Below are 22026 nucleotides of genomic sequence, written 5' to 3'. Positions count from 1 at the left end.
CTGCAGACAGCTAGACACTATGCTTGAACTCTGTGAGTAAATTCATGTACTTTACTGTATGTATTAAAGAAAAACTGCAACGAAAGTATCGATCTCATCACCCTAGTATCAGTACTTCTTGGTATCTATCGATACTCAGATCTATAGATACTGCTTTTTGATTTTTTGATCTATAGCTAAAAACTACATAACTATAATTTAAATACCACTGGGAATAATTTTATAGTAGATGCAAATACACATAGTTGGAGTGGGGCTTTATAACTAAATTGATACATTTCAAAGAGTAATTTATTACTCTGAATAGTTGTAACGCGCTGAAAGCCCGTCCACATGTAGAAGACAATCCAGCTTTGGACAAGCCACTGTCAGCAGCTCCAGGTTCAGGTCGCAGGATACACTATTGTTGAGTGTCTCCATTTATCACAGAACTTGGGTTAAAGTGCAAACCCACTTCCTGTATCCCAGCACTTCACACTCAGCTGAGTTGTTATGCAGGACCATCCCAAACAAAGGTAACCTTTGCACAGCAAAGACTTGGGCTCCAAAAAGAAAATAAACACACAGATGAATAACTTGGAATAGAGAGCAAGGGAAGGGGGGGTCCTTAACTACAAGAGGAAATATATTTATATCAATAGGGCCTGCTGTTATTTTTCCAGACTGCTGAGTGCTAACAGTACCTACGTGCTGTTGCAGCTGCTGCCTGTGGGGATAAGGTGATGAGGGAAATCCAGGTGAAGCATCTCTCGTGTTCTGATGGCGTCACAGCAAAGACTGCCTGCTGATGTGATAAGAGGTGCAGGCAAACCCACACATTTGTGGGCCGTGTACGGGAAAAGGAAAAAAAAAAAAGCAAAAAACGTCCTGGAATCAAATCAAGTAAGAAAATGTTTGACTTCAGCAAAGGAGCCGGAGTAAACTCTCAGCAGGGATAATGCATATTTGTGTGGAATATGGTTACAGCTCAGCAATTTAATGAGTTTATTTTCTACCAAACAACTGCACATCTTTATGAGGCCGCTGCTTTAAATGCACTGAAATAAAACACACAACCACACACAATCCTGCAGTCCCCACTATATGTAATTTGGGATGTTTATATCCTCTTTAAAAGAATTAAGACTTTAGAGCCAGTCCATAATTCAATTTTGTGGGTGTATGTATACAGCTTTAAATGAACTGTTTTGTTTCTGCGATGACTTTGCATTTGTTTTCAGGCTCAGGGAAAGTTTTTTTCCTCCTCTCCACATCTCATTACTCATCTTGTCTTCAACTCCCTGAGAGCGAAACCAGCTTCTACTCCGTCTTTCTTTCTTTCACTCCCTTTATCCATGGATGATGATGTGTTTAGACCACATAACTGATTTCTTCTCCGGGGTCGGTTGTAAGCTAACAGAAAAAGTGTTACAATCAAAGCCAAAATGTAAACATTTATGGTTTTCCAGAAAGTCACACAAAGCCAAATTTAAAATAATTAATTTCTGTAATCTTTATAGAAAAACATTTTACTAAAACATTTTTGAAATTAGATATATTGCATTACCTGCAATAAAGCTAGTGTGAATGCTGAATCCTGAATGTGGCCACTCAAGATGCTAGTGCTCATAGCTGAAAACGCTGAAGCTGATAGCTGAAAACACTGAAGCTGATAGGTAGCTAAAATATTAGCAGAATGCCAAATTAATCTTAAAAAACCCCAGAAAAAATGTAGTTGAAATGTTAACTAAACTCTAAAATAACCTAAAAATGAGAAAAAGCAAAAATAGCCAAAACAGCTAGCATGTACCTGAAATATTAGCTAAATGCCAAATTAGCCAAAAAAGAAAAAGGTAAAATGTCTGATTTAGCCAAAACAGCTAGCATACAGCTTAAACATAAGCTCCAAAGTAGAATTCAAATTTTTCTTTAAAAAATCTGCATTAGCCAAAACAGCTAGCATGTAGCTGAAATATGAGCTAAATGCCAAAAGCATAGAGCTAAATATTAGCTAAGCTATAAATTTTCCAAATAAAAAAAAAAACTAAATTAGCTTAAATTAGCCAGCTTGGCTGTGGCTAAAATATTATCTAAACCCCAAAATAGCCTTGAAATGCTTAGTAACTCCGAAACAGTCAAATTATCTAGCATATAAAGAGCTGAATAGTTTAATAGCTGACTTAGCTAATTAGCTGAAAGAGCTGGAGAGCTATAGGTGTCCAAAAATGTATGGAAGAAAAATAATAATAATAAAGAAAGAAAGAAAAAGTGAATCTATTAAACCAATTAATAGTCTATCTTTTCCTGTCATAGTTCAGACTGCAGAAGGGTGAAATAAAATCTGTAAAATTACCGGCATGAAGCCCAATGACGCAATTGTTTTTGTGATATTGGGCTATATAAATAAAATTGATCTGAATTATAAAGTCACCTTCTATGTGGGTCTGGATTGGCGTTTGTGATAGTGTGTGGGGGGCCGGGCCAAACCTGGTTTGGGGACCCCTGGTTTAGGCTTGTGGAGTTGTGACACACTTTTACAGAAAATCCTCATAGTTTCAGTTTATTTGACAATATTTTTCTTCTTCTCTCTTAAGTTACTTATTAATTTGGTGTAGTTTAATTTGGAAAACATCTTCAACAGCTTTCTAGAACACCCTTTGAAGTGACAATATAAAATAATAAACCCTATTAAATATGAATCAGAGGGGCCATGTCAGCGTTGCGATGATTCCTGTTTGATTTTTCGGAGAGAGAACACATGTGATCAGCCTCTTTTCCATTTCTCCCCCACCCTCTATCTCGCTATTTCACCTTTAATTGAATGCGTTTCTGGTGTTGTTGCCAACCAACAAACCCCCCTCCGACCCCACCCACCCCTCAACACCCATCTACTTCCTCAAGCACGTAATGCATGCAGTAAATAATTCAAAAGAAATTAATTTTACAGCACCTTGTTTCCACTAAGCATGCCAACATCTGTTGTCGAGTCACAAGTTTACATTGTTGGTCATTACTTTCCACAATGGGAAAAATGTTTTATTAAAGCCCCCTGGGAGTCTCACTTGGATCAGGCAGAGACATGGGGCTACTACTGACTGAACCCGCTCTGAACTTTGACAATCAAAGATTGGTTGTTGCTCTTCTGGGGCTCGACTACTGTCTCACTTCCCAAAACAGGCTGGGACTTAATGTGATTGAGGTATTAGATGGCCTCGGCCCGTCAGGAAATAGCTGACCACGTTGAAACGGAGCTTTGCTGACTTTTGAAAGTGACGTAGTGCTTTTGTTCTGTACAAAGGAGTAAATCTCGGTCTGCTGCCTAACAAAGACTCGCAGCTCTGACAAGTTCTTCTGTCGCTTCTGATACAATTCAACAAAAAAAAAATGCAGTATAGATAATTAGCATAGAGCCATTTTATCAACCTAACTTATATGTTTAAAACATGTAAGATTATATATTATAAACTTCTGGTTCATCACAAAAAAGTTGTATTTTTTTTCCACAATTAGTCATTCATGCACCCACACTGTCCAGCTTTAATGAAGGTCATTTCAGCACCTACTTTTTAACCCATTAGGACCATTCAGCCATTCTAACAGGAAAATGTACATATTGTGTCTGCTCCTAATGGGGTTTTAGCTACTTTATCTTTTACTTTCTTGGTCTTAGAGGTAACTAAACACAGTGAGCCTTATAAATGTTTATTCCTGATTGATGAGTGCGAGTTAAATCATAACCTCAATCAGTTAATTTTGTACTTACAGTAACAGCATTGCTTTTTGCTGTTTAGAATGTTTTTTTTCTACTAAAATGTGTTTTTCAGTGTTTTAAAAAAATAATAGAGGCTAACGTGAACATTTATTTGCAAGTAATTTAAATATGTAATTAAAATATAAAAAACTGGAGGATTTTTTTTTATTTTTTTATTTCTTCTGTTGCAAATGTTGAACCATCTGCATGAAAAGTGGTATTTTCTTACGCCAAGTTCACACTGGACGCAGAGGAGCTGCAAGGCGGTGCAGAGCGGAACACGCGTGGCGTCCACTCTCTCCTGCAAATCACACCGAATGCGCATTTTTCCACAACAGGCGCTTCTGCTAGAGCTTTTTTTTGGTCTTTGCCATCATGGGTAAGTTAATAACCTAAAAATATAACCCCATGTTTCTGCTGAGAGAAGCGAGTAGCTAGTAGATCTACACTAGATGTACTGTGTGTGTTGTCATTTTATGTTTATTTTCATCTTTACAGCCTGTTTAGATACAAAAATATGATCAAATTCGTCCATCGCTGTGTTTTTGTCACGAAACAGGCAGACAGATGGTTCCACGTGCAGCAGGTTTATTTGGTGAAGACAGGGCAATGGGCGTGATGCATAGGCTAAAGTCCACAAAGCTAGAGTTGGGACAGACAGGAAATCCAGAGTGGTCAGAATCCAGGCGAGGGTGAGGGCAGGGGCCAGGCGAGGCAGGGTCAGAGGAAAACAGAAGGTGAGAACAGGAGGAGAACGCTCGGCGATGCAGGCAGGGAGGCACATGCAAAGCTTCGCGGGGAGTGGAGTGTGGAGCCAGACTAAATGCTGAGGAGGTGATGAGGTGATGGGGAACAGCTGAGCTGGTGAGTCCAGGTGGTGGTAGGTGGTGAGCGCTCCCTCTGGTGGCTGGAGATGGTAGCAGCAGGTTGCTCCATGACAGTTTTATTGTGAAAAATTGGTTATATTTTGAAAATAAACCAGATTTTCTCATGTATCTTGATGTAACTTCCTGTCAGAATTAGACGGCAAAACGATTTCCGCAGAGGACCGCGGCTGGTGTGAACTACACCAGAGGTCAACAAGGGCACCGAATGGAAGCGGAATCCGTTCCGCGGCACTCCGCGGTTCTTCCGTGTCCGTGAACCTAGCGTTAAGGACACAATCTGGCCAATTTGCATTTAATATTTGCTTTCACAACAATGTTAAATGAAGTACTGATGATCTTGATCATTTAAAAATAATATTTATTTTTGTTTTTTTTCTTGATGTGTGTTAGAGTGAAGTTTACTCCAGAATTACAGAGGTCCTGCTTTAGAAAGACTTCGACTAACATCAGAATTACACTCAAGTCACATTTGAATAAAAATAATAATCAACAGAAACAATGATGAAATAGCATAGCATTAAAACTGAAGAGTTTTTAGTGTAAACAGCGTGTAAAAAGCTGAATATTTTAATATTCAGCCCTTAAACAAATAATAAAAAAATACCAATTTAGTAACGCTATTTCCCAGCCGTACTGACGTTTAATAAACAAACAAAACCACAATACCTCTGAATGTGGTTTTATGTATATATATATATATATATATATATATATATATATATATATATATAGTTTTTTTATTCTTAATGTATTTTTAAACACAAAGCAAAAGTAAAATAAAATAAGTAAATAAAAACAATACTGTAAACAGAGAGTGATAAAGTGCTTGATTAAAGTGAAGTCAGAAAAAAAGCTTATTAATTTCCATCCCCAATCTTACTATATTTTATGCACACATTTTGGCACATTGAACATATACTAATGATTCACAAAAACACAAAGAATAAAAAAAAAATGCATCAAGGTCCAAAAAAAACAACAACAAAAAAAAAAAAACATCACAGTCATGATTGTCCATATATTGTCCTATCAGGCTTTTCTTTTTCTAATTAATTTTTTTCCTAGTTTTTTTTTTTTTTGCTTGTATTTTTTAAAAATATTGTTAGAAGCAATTTATACAAAATTATCCTGATTTTTTTTTTTTTACAACAATTGCGTTTGTTGCAAAAATTGTATTTCCATCCTTTTATGAAATAAAAACTGATACTTGTGCTATTACTGCAACAGAAGGACTTATGTTATAGAAATATATAAGGGGTCTGAAGATGGGTATGTAAACATTGGTATTGGTCACACCTTGAAAAAGAAGCCATGCTTGTTACATATTCATTCATACATACTAGAAAGTTGTGAACTTAGTACATCTCCTACATTTGCGGTAGAGACAGCTGGGAAGAAGGGTGTTTATTTGCACTGATCCACATTTAAACAGCTTGCACTCGCACCCCTTCAAAGAAAGGAACATTGTATATACATCCATTTTGGTACTCATGGGGAGAGAAAAAATAAGCAGGCTGCTATACATAAATCATTAAGACACGCTCAAAAGTGCATGCAAAATATACAGAGGGGTTGGTTGTGTACCGGTAGTCATCAGCTGTGGGATGTGCTGGGAATGGGGTCTCAAAACCTCAAAACAATGTTTCTCTGGTGCTCATATTAGTTACAGTGGTTAAAGGGGCTTTAAACACTAAATTCTCTACAGGCTGCAGCTTTAACAGAGCAGAAGAACAAGAGCAAGGACAGGCTGTGGGTGTTTTTGGATGCACCTTTACTCTGAAGACTTGGCTGTAAAATGTGAAGGGACCGAGGACACACCCCTGAGGAGCTCTGAAGTGGTTGGTGCTACCAAGGGGCCCTCACAGCCCTGCTGCTTCTGTGCTTCAGTGGCCCCCCGAGCAGGTGACAGGGACCCGTCCACGATCTGGGTCTCTGCCAGTAACAGATGTGCTTAGTCAAATGACTAATTGAAAACCTAAAACAAAATCAGCAGCTTGGCTATTTGGCCTGCATAATAACAGCGCTGTGCTGATAAAGGCAGCGGGAGAAAACACACACACCCTTCTCATCAGCTGCGCCATTAACAATCATGAGCAAAGATGAAAACAACGCTTGGTTTATTCGGCAAATGAAAGCACATAACTAGATGCCGTCCCTTGAGTCCATTTCCAATTTTAATAATACATCAAGGAGCCTAGCCGCAGCAAATGCTACTACGTCGAGAGCCAAAGCATACTAAACTACTTACAGCTCAAGCATTGGGAGACAACTCCCAGAGCTAAGAATTTAGCAAATGCATAAAGGTACACAACATGATAGCTATTAGCTAAATTAAAAGAGCCATTACTAGAGTTCTGCTTGGAATCACTTGCCAGTTAAACTCTACAAATCAAAATTTTGCATATTGGAAAATAAAAGAAAAAAACGTGGTATTTTGTTTCCTCCCTACCTCATCTCTTTCTGTCTTTTTTATGAAAAGCATGCAGCCTGAACTTGCCTGAAATTATGTGCATGAATAATAGAATACCTTCTAATTAAAAACTGTTGTTAAATATGCAAAAATCTAATGATAATGAGATTGAGCAATACCTTAGAGTAAAGCATATTATAAATTACTTAGAAGTGCAATTCGGCTTGACCCAAACATTTCATTTTGAAGGCTACTTGCAAGATTGTGTCTGCAGCATGTGGGGGCTGGGCGGATTGGGGGGCAGTAAACTGTATTTAGGAGGTTAGGAAATTGTCTGCATGCGTGCACACATATAGGGCTGGGTATCGATTACAATTTCCAGTAACGATTCGATTCACAAGAGCCTGGATTGATTTGATTCTGATTTTTTCAATATATTTAAATTAATCTGATACAGTTCACATACTGCAAAAATGTAGCAGTAATATAATAATGAGACTGTTAATATCATCCAGTGTTACATGGTTTCTGAAAAGGAGAAGCTCTAACAAAAATGTTCAGATCATTAACATTGTTCTGCTTCTCCTGGAGGGCGTTTCAGTTTGGCCACTAGGTGGAGATTCCGCTATGGGAGTGCACTTTTTTCAAGAAGAATAAGCAAAGTATGATCAAAAACGTTGCTTTTGACCACAAATGGTTACTTAAAAAATATATTTCTTTAAAAGAGCTTGGAAAACTCATGCCGTAGATCACGGGTCAAAGTCAAAACTGTACCGACCACCAGATCATTTTATATTATTGTTATTGACGGCCCGATTTTATTTTTTATTTCCAGGCTTTGTTTTGTTTAATTTTAACAGCATACTTTTTTGGAGATCAAATTTTTTTGCATTCTTTTTTATATAAAAGACATAAAAGAAAATTTTAATGTTTTATTTTTTAACTTGTATCATTTTGAAAAAAATATATGTTAAAGTAAAATATTGAAAGCTATTTAAGGTTTTAGTTAATTTATTCTGGAATAATTTTCCTGCTGGTTTTAATTTAGTTATGTGAAAAAGTTTTAAAAATGTAGTTTTAGTGTGTTCGACGAATGTTTATCCTGTTCCGCCTTCACCATGAGGTGTGTTTTGGATTTTGGCCCTTCGTGTTATTGAGTTTGACACCTTAGAGTATATAAAGATATAAAGATGTTCATTTAGTCAACAATGAGTGTACACATCAACTGAGCGTTAGCATTAGCCGTCCTATGGGAAATTCCATTAAATGTTAGCATCAAGCTAGTAGACTTTAGCTTTATGTGCTAAATCGATGTATATTTTTATGAATCAATTATTGATCTGTTAAGCTTAAATAGATTATCAACCCAGCCCTACACCCTTATGTGCTGTGGACACGTATCTAATGCATTGTTGGAAGATAATCATCTGCGGTTTAGTATTTTCTGTCAAGATCTAATGTTTTGTAAATTGCCGTTTTAACTTTTATTGTTGCTTTTTACAAATAAATCAGTGATTTCCATCTGTATTTTCCCTCACCATGAATTCCCTCCACACCATCAACTGTGACACTTCAGCGACTGACTGGATTGTCTTCACAGCTGTATGTGACAATTCCTTTATGTTGTCTTAAACTGTAAATAAAAATAGAATCCTTCTTTTTTTGCACATTTACATGTTGGTTTCTAGAGGTGGCAGAAAAACAAGTGATGACAGTCCGATTTTAAGATTGCAACAGACAAGAGCAGTTTGACACAAAGCAAATTAGCGGAGAAGAAAAATCCGATTTTGAGTTATATTATTATTGTTCTGCCGCAAAAGTCATGATCAATTTAAGTTTCCTTTACAGGAAGTAATATATTAGCAATTTCCTTTGACAAAGATTTGCTGAATACAATAAAGGCATGATCATTATTTGAGTTACTTGTAGACAAACATAGAGTTATGATAACTCTGAGATTGAAAATACACATGCCCGCACACACAGCAGTACTCAGAAGTTTATTATACTAAGATGCATCATTGACTCATATTTATGGAGATGAGGGTTCCAAGTCAATTGGCGGCAATAATATTCCTTAGCTTTATAAATTCACTTGACACATCTAGAATAGGGCTTCTATTTAATATTCAGCAAAATAAGACTTCCCAGTGATTGAAAGGTTTGCACTGCACATTGTCAAACATGATTGCCTCATTCTGCGCCAGCCAGCACCGGGAACAATGTGCATATTTCACTTCCAGTCAATAGGCCTCAACCATGTTTATTAAAATTTTAACAGGAATCTGGGCTTCGCAGATTCATCAGCTATTCTAAGCTACTGAACAAATCAGCTGTCAGGGCTCCTCGCATGTTTCAGCCGGCGTGTCCCTGACCTTCCTGGCACGCTGCCGTTTTAGATGACTTTCCACCAAGTCTTTATGGCCAAATAAATAGCAGCATGTGGCTCTACCCGTCACATATTATAATCCTGATTGCTTTTATGTTCAAACCATAAACAAATACTTGATTATGAAGAAAGGGAATAAATCAGGTGACATTACAGGGGGAACTCACTGAGTGAAAGAGTAATTTAGATTAACGAAGTAAAGTGGCCCGCACGTCTGCGCGCAAGTCTGTGCTGACAAATGTATTTTAAGGAGTCAATGCCACCAATAACAGTCCTCTGAGGAGCTTCGATTCACATTATAGAGAGGTATGTGTTCTCTAATAAAATATATTCAAACACTCCAAACAATTAAATGTTTTTAATGCAGAACAGTAATACCTTGATGTCCTACAGAGCAAATGTTTGGAGGGGCACTGAGTGGAAGACAAGATGGCGGCTGAAAATCATTTGCCGGAAATAAGTCTAGAACCAGAACTCCCCCAACATTTCGGTCGAAAAATATTCTTGTTTTTGGTTGAAAAAGACTGATTTAACTGGCAAACCCTAAAGGTGCATTCACACTCAACGCGATTCACGGCAAATGAAGCAATCAGAAGTCCTGCAACACGATTTGAGCGACTCGCGCCAAGGTCTGCCAGCAGCTTGATTTGAGCAGAGAGGCGAGAATCAGGCGGCGCAGCCAAAATGTAAAAATATGAAGTCTGACAGGTCGCTACGTTGCATCTACCCATCAAGAACTCAGCTTTGGCCACGTGACATTTTCAGTGACTCGATCAGCAGGTAGAATACTAATCCAAAGCAAGCGGTTTTTTTTCCTGTCCATCGACTCGTTGGAGCCGGAGGTTTGCAGATTCCGGCTAAGCTTTGGGGCAAAGGCGGGATCCACTCTGGAGAGATCGCCGGCTTTTGCTCCCGCAGCGGAGCTCTCCCGCTCAATATGCCAGCAGACAAAAAGCCGCTACGGGTGCGGAGGCTGGTTCGATCTTCATCGAGACATTAAAAAAAGTCTTCTAATTTTATTTTTCCTCCGTCAGGTTAATACTATACAGTGAGCCTTCAAGCTCAGCCACAGAGACACAGAAACACAGCGGATGTGGCTGTCATACAGACACAGCCCCCTGTACCGGGAAAATCTTTTAATGATAATCATTTAAATCCAAATATGGAGACATCTGTTTGCCCACATTAGCTTGAGTGGGCACTTAGTGAGTTAGCTCGCTACACTTGCGTGGACAATGTAGCTTGCTATACCGAAGCCCGCTAGCTTGCTACAGCGGAGCTCGCTAACTCAATAAAGCAGAGCTTGTCAAAGCAGAGCTTGCTAGAAATAAGTTTTACTTAGAGTTCTACAAAAACATTGGTTGGGGTCGCCACAGAAACTGTGGACAAACCCAATCGGTCCCCATTTTCTACCCACTTTTAAACCATATGGGGCCAGAGAGATATAGTATTACCTTTCCATCAAACTCATTTTGACAAGTGACCTTTGACCTCCACATTCCAAACTGATGACATAACAATTTGATATCAATTTGATATAAACTTTATGTAAACTTTATATCAAATTGATATCAAATTGTTACGTCATCACTTTGGAAAGTGGAGGTCAAAGGTCACCTGTCAAAATGAGTTTGATGGAAAGGTAATACTATATCTCTCTGGGGCCCACCTGGCCTTTCTAGCTGGGATGGACTCTATAAGTGTGCAGGTATGTTCTTTCAGTTACAGACAGGGAGAGACAAAGGGAAACAAAAGCAGAAGGGGGAAATCTGTGTCTGCGAGTCTAAAAATGAGTTAGTGAAATTGGAAGTGTGAGTGCACGCACCAAACTCATTTTATCCAGCTCTCAACCTGCATCTTCCATCTTGAGGATGAAGTGAGGGAGAAAATGGCACCTCTTTGGCAAATAAAATCGGCTCATACAAAGCCAGTATTAATTTGGCTTTTCCGTTGGAAATGAAATGTTTTTGTTTTGGGAGGAAATTGTCAGAAGCAGTAATAAATTTCCTCCCTCTGTGCTACGTGGCTCCATGATTTAGCAGAGCGATAGATCACAAAGGCTGACGATTTGAGCGTGCATATATTTCAATGGAAAGCTGATAAATATTAAATGTGCAACATTTAAAAGAGGGTCACTTTTCCAGCTTTTGGGGCTAACGTTTTCATTATGGTGGCTTTCAAGATAAGACAGGCAGAAAAAAAATATGCACATTACCAGCAAAAAACCAGCATCACAGAGGGGGAAATTTATTTTAAATAAATATTCGTCCAAAAATAAGCCTGTAAGCAAATGTGAAATCAAAGCAGAAAGAGCAGTTAGTTATGCAAAGCTGGAATACCACAACACCCACTGCTGTTCAAAGCATCGATCAGCCATCATCACAAAGTCTGGCTCCTTCTCTTTTGTGTTGTGATATTTACACGGCCATTCTCTTGTTGTCATTGTGATCAGTTCTTGCTTTGGTATGAAGTTGCAGTCAAAATATTTCTGTTTGTTTCTTAACTGCTCTCGATTGTCTCCGACGTGAAAGTGATGCCTTTTCAAAACATGTCACATTGTTTTTATTTTTTTTTTTTTTTTTTTAGTGTTTTGTTTGGAATTTAGTTTCCAATGCTGGATGTATTTTGAATGCTTTTATCTGTTGGCAAACTCTCTTTCATGTCATTTTCATGCTCCAACACACAAATCAACACAGTTACTTTCAGGATGAACAGCTCGAGTCTCAAAAAAGCAATCAAAAAAAGCAAAGCGTCATTTTTTTATGTTTCTATGTTGATATTTGTTCTAATTTCACAGATGATTTTGGAATACATCTCAACACAGTTTTACTGAAACGCTGAATTAGTGCACTTCAGCAACACAACATGACCTGATTTAAACTAACATCATAATAATGTCTTCAGTATCATAAGATTTTTGCAAGTACGTTTTATGGTTTGACGATCACAATTTGAAATTATTGCAGAACGGGGAAGATTGTCTGTTAGCTTCTTCTCTGCTAGTACTTACTCTGCTTGGAAAATTATGTTGATTGCTTTTCTATCGGAGGTAGAACGTGTACTTGTTGGTACCTGCAATGAAGAAATACCCAAACTCAAACTTGATTTATTTGTATAGCACAGAGGCCTGCAGCTCCAGAATGCCTAACCAAAACTACCTAAAGAAAACTATCAAACAAAGCCTGCAAACAAAGACTACCAAGGTCCAAGCTAAAATAACAAAACCCAGCAGTATAAGACTGCTGAGGACAAAGAGGGGAAAAAAGAACAAAAAAAGGGTGTAAAATCAGAGTTTTATCTCTTAAAAACCGTGTGTCCAAAACGCTGTTCTAGCCCGTTCAAAGCACCATCTTATTGTGGTAAAAACAGCCATTTTCTGACTGTAATTATCACGGTTCTCAGAGTCAGTGAATGCACAGGAACCAAAGTTACCACCCTCAGTTGGTCTTTGTGTTAGCCCCGGTCCCACGCACCACAACGGGCCCCAAAGTTGTTAAACTGAATTTTTCATATTTGAAAACGGAAAAAAAAAAATAGAAAAAAAAGTTTTGAAACCCAAAAAACAGAATATTTAATGATGAAAATAATTAAGTTTATTGCCGAAATACAAAAAAAGTTTTTTTACATTTGACATTTTTATTGGCCAATCACCAATATTTTTTCAAATTTTTTTATTGGGGTTTCAAATATTTATGGCCCCAAAATGGCTCCATTGCTCCTGAACCTCAGGTTTCAAACCCCTTATTTAAACATATTTTAACAAAAGACCTGCTTTTAATTGCAGCAACATTACATTTTTTTAAATAAAAAAAAAAAAAAAATCATTCTCAGTAGTGTTTTAATTTTGTATTATGACGTCTTAAACCAAAAACCCCACAACATAAATGTCTTAAAAAGGCATTTGTCATGTTGATCTGAAGCCTCATCCTGAAAAATATTCTACACGCCCCCCTCCCCGTCTGAGTATGGTAGCTCTGTGTCTCGCTAGCAGTTTCATTTTGCGCTGGATGTCAGCTGGATGTCAACGAGGAAGTGCGAAACTTCATGGATTTATCATCCTCAGCTGCGGTCAAATGAGCCGCCGTTTGCATTTCCGTGGTCACATCAAGAAGCTCCGTAGAGGTGGAGTTTTTCCAGCGCACTTGTGACGTGAGCAAGGTTAATTCATTCAAACAGGGTTTTTCTGCATCAGTTTGATTGACAGCATTTTCATGGGAGAAATACTCAGGAATGCAAAAACAAAATGATTTTTTATTACATTTGCTTTCTCTGATAAGAAAAATGCCACATATACATGCTAAAAACTCAAAAAACATGATTTCCCTCAGACGGGGACTTTAAAGGAAAAAGGGGCAATTTCTGCCAAAATAGTTCAAATTGTTTCTTCCCAATCTACACTTACAGCAGCAGCAGCCCATAGCAGCACACGCCCCTCAGCCTGTAAGTACCTCTTAATTCCAGATTACAGAAACCCATGGGTTAAATGATATTTCCTTGGCCTGGTCCAAGAATAGAGGCCTGTGAGCATCATTTAGCCTGACTAAATTACCATGACAAGGAAATGAGCAAACGGACAGTGGCTTGGCTTATCTGAGTGAGAGTTGCACTTTAAAAGAGCTTTAATGGAACCAATTATTAGGAGGATCTCTTCACCGTCTGCTCTCGGTGCCGCTTGATTGTTCGTGTTAAAAATGTCCCCCCTTCCCTTGACGGGGTTGGCGACCATCCCCGCTGCCACCCTTTCTCTTTCCCTTGTACAGTGATGAGAAGGTCAATAGACTACTCTTCACAGTTCTTGAACCTTTTCCATATTTCTTAATTAGGCCAGACGACAGTTAACAACGAAGCTGATAGGCTGGTACTACCTCCTGCTTTCTCTTTTTGACACACACACAATGAGCTCCTTCACACCACACACTCTGCTGAACTGGATACCTGATGTTCCTCACAGGTAAAGGAAGACTGCAAAAATACACAAACGGTGTCAAGTGCTTCATTTCATTTAGTTTACACTTGACCAAAGCTGTCAGTTTGCAGCGTCTCCAGTTGGCATTCCACAAACTTGACATCTGACATATCGGGGAGGTGCTGGACAACACATCCTCAATTCAGTGCGGGGAGAAGGGTAGGGTGTACGAGGTGAGGGGGGCTTTTTGTAACATTAAAGGAAGGAAAAACTGAGAGAAACAGGCAGCAGGGGATATGGGAGGAAAAAGGCCATTAGAGCTGTTGGCATTTTGTTCATGCTTGAAATCCTCAACTTGCTCTACTGAGAACCAGTCGATTCAAGTACTAATTAGCAATCAGAAGAGTGTCATGGCTTCACCAGAAATAGTGTGAGTGTGAAGTTATTTCACTCTTGGCCAAATGTGGCTACTGTAGCCCCGCCTTTCTGCTTTTTCTTCAATTTATTCTAAAAGCCTCTACAAAAAAAACCTTCAAAGTTTAAACTGGACAATTATATGTAGAAAAACAAGATGTGGCAGAAAGAAAGAAAAAAGTGTCATTGTAAGTAACCACTCTCCAAACCACTTTTTAATTAGCATAATTCCTGTGTTTGACTCACTTTCCAAACTATTGTGCTTTTTTAAAAAGAAAATTGCTTTCTCACAGCTCTCACTCTTCAATGATTTGTCCAAGATGCATCGAGCGGTGAGTGAAAGACAATGCATTGGACTTGTAACAATACGCAGCAACTGAAGCCATCTCCAAGGACTTTCTGGCAATGGCATTGGAGGTGAAGATGAAAACACATGGCCTACTGTTACCAAAACCACATATTCACCCCTCTGACCTTAAAGTAATGTCTGTGTTTCATGCCGTTCAGTCTGGGAAGTGTCATGTGTTAGATCCTGTGTGATTGTTGAAAACAATGAAGAGTACCTCTCTCGTAAAATCCTCTGGCAAAGTAATCATATTTCATAGCATTTATTGTTTTTTAAATAGCTCAATCTGCATCACTGTGCACACAGAACATTTTCTTTGAGGTTTTGTTTTAGTTTTGTAGAGAACACTGTGTCCAAATTCTTTAAACTTGTGGATTTTATTTTGGGCTGCACGTTGGCAGAGTGGTTAGTGCTCTGGCCCCAGAGTGAGAAGGCCCTGGTTCAAATCCCAGATGAGTCTTTTCTGCGTTTGCTCGCATGGGTTTTCTCCAGGCACTTTGCCTTCTTCCCACACTCCAAAAGCATGCTTCATAGGTTAATTGGTGTCTCTACATTGCCCCTGGTGTACATCTGAATTTGTGTGTGTAACTGGTCTTGGAACAGACTGACGACCTGTTTAGGGTGTACCCGGCCTTTGCCCAACAGTAGCTGGGTTGACTCCAGCAGCCCCTTGACCCCAGAGGGGATTCAACAGACTCCGAAGATGAATGGAAGGATTTTATTGTCTGGACTGAGAGTCTCTAATGTCACCCATATAAGAGCGGAGGGTAAAAATCAAGGATCTAAAGGCTTACAAGCACCTGGACCACAGCTCCATTATAAAGGTGTAAATTCCAGATTTCCCTTTTTTCAAGTTTTTCTTTTTATTTAGTTGGCCAGTTGTGTATGAGAACCATGAGTCACTCCCAACCCTGTGGACATTGTAAAGGGCCAGGAATCAGTAAAAAATATATATTTTTGTTACAGTATTTACAGACCACTTATACTTTTGAATAACCACAAAATGAAATTTACACATGAAACTGTACATTTAGAACATTTATTTTTAATTAAGGCTATCAACAAATTAAAATAATATATCACATTAATCACACTTCAGTGTTGTGATCAAACACTATTAATTGCAATGTTTTACTGGTAAATTTGATGACGACATGAAGCTTTTGAACAACAGGCCAGAGATAATTTTTTTCTTTATTGTTATTGTCTGAAATCTTTACATTTATCAAGTGTTAACCTAGAAATCCCAAAAGTCTCATTTTTGCACACAACTTTCAAACTCTGAAGATTTTTATGTCTGCAGTATCACTCTAGGAAAACAGATGCTGACGTACAACTATAAAAAACAAACGTGCAGACCTATTAAAATAAAAAGCAAAACAGTTCCGGTCCCTGCTCTATTGCTCCATATCACTGCGCAGGGCGCTTCAAAAACAAAGTTTTCTTTCATCGTCTAGAAAAAAAACTCTGAACTGAAGTTTTATTTAACTTATGACGATTTGCATATCAACATATATAAATCTCTTTCCTTTGCTCTTGCAGTCGAGCCTCGCTTGCCATGTTACCGTAACAAAGCGCGGAACCATTGACTAAACATTTCGCTTTCTGTGAAAAAGTGATCTGATCTTAAAAATACCAAGATTAAAGTACTGTAAAACAATTTAATATATTTTTTTGTATATAACTATGGTACAAATGGGAATAAAACTCTGAGAGTGTTTTAATGCACTCTGTGAACGACTGAACCATTCAAGGCGAAACGAAGGACTGCTGCTTTGTGAGATACGATTAATCTGCAATAGTAAATGTTAGCACGTTAATCATAATTTATTAATCGCGTGTGTTAACGCAATCATCATAACAAATTTGTCGTACGAATCGCGTTCAGTGTGAGTGCACCTTTATACCCCGGGAAATACGGGGCAACTGAATTGACATTGTTTTATTAGATCTGTAAGTAAGCCATCTACTGTGGGTGATGTCATACTCACCCTGTCCAGTTTTAATACCCAATCAATGCGTTTATACAAAACCCACAAACTGCACTTTTTACTTTTATTAGAGATCAATGTTCTTAACGGTTAACTTAAGGAAGGGAAGGAGGGTATATGTGTGTATATATATGTATATATAATATACATATATGTATATATTGTATATACTTATATATATATGCATATATATTGTATATAATTATATATGTATATGCATATATATAAATTCAACCAAATCCTAGATGTTTCTTGTTAATATTATGTTATCAAATGAATAATCGTGTAGGAGATTTCGCGTGCATCTTGGGGCCAGAATGTTACAAAAAGTGGCTTGAGTGCTGGCAAGCAGTCAGACAGTGAGGCAGCCAGACACTCTCTCAGTTGGTAAAAGTCAAAGTGACAGCACAAAAGGTTGCTTTACAAAGCGTTTTCTGTTTCAGGCATGTGTGTCTTTTGCTTAATTTATGGACCTGCTGTTTTAGGGCATTTTAGATTAGTCTGTACTGGGGATATCTTATTCCATGTCACACTGTGTGGGGCTCATTAAAGCTGCGAACGAGCTGCCTCTGTTGCACTCTCATTGGCCTAAGGTGCAATAACCGCCAATCAGCCGATTTGGAGTCGTTTCAGAATGCAGGTACATTAAACTGGCCTTGCATCCAGTTAATAAACGGAGTGTGTTCAGCAACTCCGGCGTGATAGTGTGATTCATCTCGGATGGCTTTTAGAAAACACCATAAAAATATATTCTGGTAATGACTCAGATGCCGTCAAGAGTGGGGGCTGATGGTGTGGTTAAATGCATGAATGCCCGCTTGAATTATTTTCGGGATGTGTTGGATCTATTGTGGCAATTAAGCTTTCATTTCCACTAAACTGTACAGAGTGTGGCACAAAGTGTCCACCAAGTCATTAATTTGGAATTTAGAGAAAGGAACTGCTGGGTCGTGTGCAGCTGCTTTTTTCTCTATTTAGTTTATATTGGGGACATAACTTTTTGTTTGTCTTACCCTTTTTTGTGAGGAAACCTTTATCACTCCTTTATACATATAAAAAAAAACACTAAAATTTGAATTTCTTAGCTTTTACATTTTTGTATGCCATATGTTGTTATACAATAAAAAAAAAAACATGCATCAAACCCATTTGGGTCCATAATTACTGTTGGAGTCATTTGGCTAGATTGTTTTTTATATTTCATGCATGCATGCACCTGTCATTCTTTGGTCATGTGGCTGTTCTGCCCTCCTATTGGTTACATGCATTTTGGGAACTGCCATGTCTTTTTATTGGACTAAAGTTGGATTTAGAACTTGGGAAGCATGGCAGCACATTAATCTTAAAGTGGCCCTACCATGATTTTCTTCAGCCTTTCAGAGTAAACCTTATCCACATATATGATCATATATTACCTTTGGAACACTAAAAAACAAATTATTTATGAAATATTAGTCATTTTTGCGGCCCGTTTTAATACCCGGAAGTAAAACGACTCGATGTCTGAGGCTCCACCTTTCGCTCCTTGTCGGTCCCGCCCATTTCATGTCATCCAAGAACCCGCCTCCCCAGCGTGAACAAAATGTGTAAACAAAACTATAAGAAAGATGGATGCGCTGCGGTCTGCAAAATCTTGTCCGGAGCTTTCACTGCAACAGCCCGCGCGCGCCACGTAGGTGACACAGAAAAGAGAGTTATACGTTATTTGGTGGTGTTAAAATAAATGTCCTAACAAGTAAACAGATGGACCAATTATTTCCTGTTGGCTAACATGATAATCTAATGCTCTACATTGGTCCACAGCTCACCGATCACCTCAATTCTACCGTGTTTACATCACGTATATGTCGGGTACGGTGGCTGTTTTGGTTCAGTTGTTTCGCTCTCGGTTCTTTTCATATTCAGAGGAATCTCAGAGTGAACCGAAGTTCTGTCCAATTGGAAATGAAGCGAGACTACATTTAAAAAATGGGTCCGGGAGCGGTTCCTGGTACAGGAAGGTAGTTATCTCCTGCCACAGCTCCGCGGAGAAGGTGGGTGTGTTTTCGTTGTCTGGGGGCGGAGCTTGCAGCACAGACTCTTCCTGGAGGGAGCTGTTGGCATCGATCTTACGTCAGCACGTTTCCAACCGCTCGTTTTCGTGGGTATGGGAGGGGCTGCTGCAGACAGCGCAGGTTTTTAGGGGATTACTCTTAACAGCATGAATGGATTAAAATACCGTTTTGGGGTTATTTATAGGGAAGAATGAACAGAAAAATGCTTTTAAAACCTCAAAAAGTAGGGTTTTCATGGTAGGGCCCCTTTTGGCCATGTTTTAGTACTTTTTTGCTTTAAAACATATGTTTTTATAGTTTTATTTTGTACTTTGTCATTCTTTAAGAAAGTGCAAGAAAAAAATTTGTATAAAAAAGGAAGAACAATGACTCATTTTTCTGAAGCAGGCGTCAAGACAGTTCCTGCTACCCAAGTCATCTGACTACCTTAATTTACCATATACTTTTAAAGAAAAACATAAATGTTTTTTTTTTTCACAGCTAAAAATAAATTCAAATGTCAAGAGGTTAAAACACCACAATACTTGAATTGTTAATTTGTGTTGCAATTACAAATTCATGAGTTAGATGTGTCATAATGTAGAACAACGTCTTGCAAACTTATGTCAGTTATTTCAAAGCCTTATTTGCTGGGCTAAGCATATTTAGAAAAGAACATTTATTTATTTACATTTCATATCAACCATTAACACATGATAGTTTTTATCCAATCATATTTTAACTGGCTCATGTTGTCCAATTCTGTGAAATCTGCTTAAGTATCAGATATAGACAGTTAAAATAACCTAGTCTGTGACACTTTTGCCAGCAATAACCCTTTACACCACATGTTTATGCCTTAGATTGATTAGATAAGAATTCATGATAGCGATAAATTTTGCTGACTTCAGCAAATTTCTTTAAAAAAAATCTAAGTGTGTATGAGACAGCTTTATTCTGTTTGTTTAACAATAACTATGTCCAATTCATCTGGTAAGTCATTCAAACTAAAACTCAAGCAAAAAATTAAAATGAAATAAATCAAAACAAGTGGAGAGAAAAGTCTGGGCATCTTTGCTTATACTGTTGTTTCGGATGAGAAGAAGAAAATGAGTGAATGAATGGAAAACAAACACGTGTATTAGTGTAAGACTACAGCAGAAAAAAAAAGCTGATGGAAAAAGGCAAAAATGAACTGAAAAGTAAAAATGGGTTTTGTTTTATATTTTTTAGTGTTTTATTTGTTTTATTAGTAGTTAGCTTTGTATTATTATCATATAAGTGCTGCTGACCTGTGAAGGTAGTCTGCTGTCCACAGTAACTGTGTTTCCATTACACATATGGGCAATATTTTATTGAAATTCTAGAAATGTCAAAAAAAATCTTGCAATGAAAGTTTTCATTAAATCATAATTATACGAATGAACACATGTGAGAAGCCTCTTCAGTGGTATTTAAAAAATAACAATTCTAACAAACGGGCAGCTGGACCCTTTATTCTGTTTGAAAACACGACAAGATCCATTCAAGTTTCTGTTACGGCTCTAGCGATCACTTTCATCCGCCAAAGGAGACGTACTGCGTATTATTCAGGCTGCAAACTGCAAAAAAGCAGCTACGGACGAAGCAATGAGGAAATTTTGGTTGGTAATTTTATGGTTGTGCGGTGGAGCCAACGATTCTGCATGACATGCAACTTATAAATGGGCTGTGAAGCTGTTGGACCTCTCGTGCATGGCGCCCGCTGTGCATTGCTCAGGGCAACCAGTTCCTACCAAAAATCTAATTTAATTTGAAAAAAGTGTTTCTATTGCAGTTTTGCAATAGCTGTCCATTGTTAAACGCCCCAAAAACCACCTCCTTCAAATGCAAAAACTTTTTTTCTTTGATAAATGCAAGTTTTGTTTTTGTTTTTTTTAAATAGTGGTGTTTCCATTGAGAGAATTTATCCAATTTCATAGTTAATGGAAACACGTAGTGATGTGTATTTTGCCAATGTTCCACTCTAACAAAAGGGATTCTTAACCAGTGGCTAACTGTTGATGACATTGTGAGATGTCTAAATATAGAAAGGACAAAGAATCTTATCAACGAAGGCCCAGGTGTAAAATATACTGGCCACACTTGTGGCTTTGTTTCACATCTTGTTTTGCACATGCATCCATGCATTTGTGCATGGCTCTGTCCATGTCTGCACTGTATTGTGTTTGTTCAGCTCCTTGGAGGACGTGACCTGTGCGAGTAAGGACAGCGTTAAGGGAGGCATGTTGGGAGGAGGCCAGCATTCTCATTAGCAGGCAGATGTGAGGTCGCTGTGACCAGATTGCTGGCCATTTCCTTAAAAAAACACCTCACCAATGGCCTGGCGTGAGACTTACAGAAGCAGGGGGGGCTTAGGAATGGAAATGTCCTGCCTTCCTGACAGACTGCGAGTAGCCACCAGAAAGGGGAAAGGCAGCAGCGTCTCAACACACTTCAGAGGCCAGCGCATGCCCCCCTCCCCCCGCCTTCTTCACAACAACATCATCGTACAGGACGTATTCAAAAATAACACGAGTGGAAAACTGCAATGAGGTGCTAGCCAGCAAGTGGGCCCATATGGTTTAAAAGTGGGCAGAAACTGTGGGCCCCAAATGGGTTTGTCCACAGTTTCTGTGTTGTCCCCACCTATTTACCCACAATGAGTTAAGTGGGGACTCTATATGTTAGCTTGCTATGCTAGCCAACCATCCGATGGACAGTGTAGCATGCTAGCAAACGATGCTGTAGCATGTTAGCAAGCCAGTGAGCTCCATTGTAGCATGCTAGCAACCTCATCTGTTGCATACAAGTGAGCTCTTCTGTAGCATGGTTGTGAGCTTCACTGTAGCAAGCTAGCAAGCTTTCCTGGTGCAAGCTAGCAAGCTTTCCTGCAGTGAGC

The sequence above is a fragment of the Oryzias melastigma genome, linkage group LG3 (assembly GCF_002922805.2).
Source record: "Oryzias melastigma strain HK-1 linkage group LG3, ASM292280v2, whole genome shotgun sequence".
NCBI lineage: Eukaryota > Metazoa > Chordata > Actinopteri > Beloniformes > Adrianichthyidae > Oryzias > Oryzias melastigma.
Note: the sequence above shows the minus strand (reverse complement) of the source record.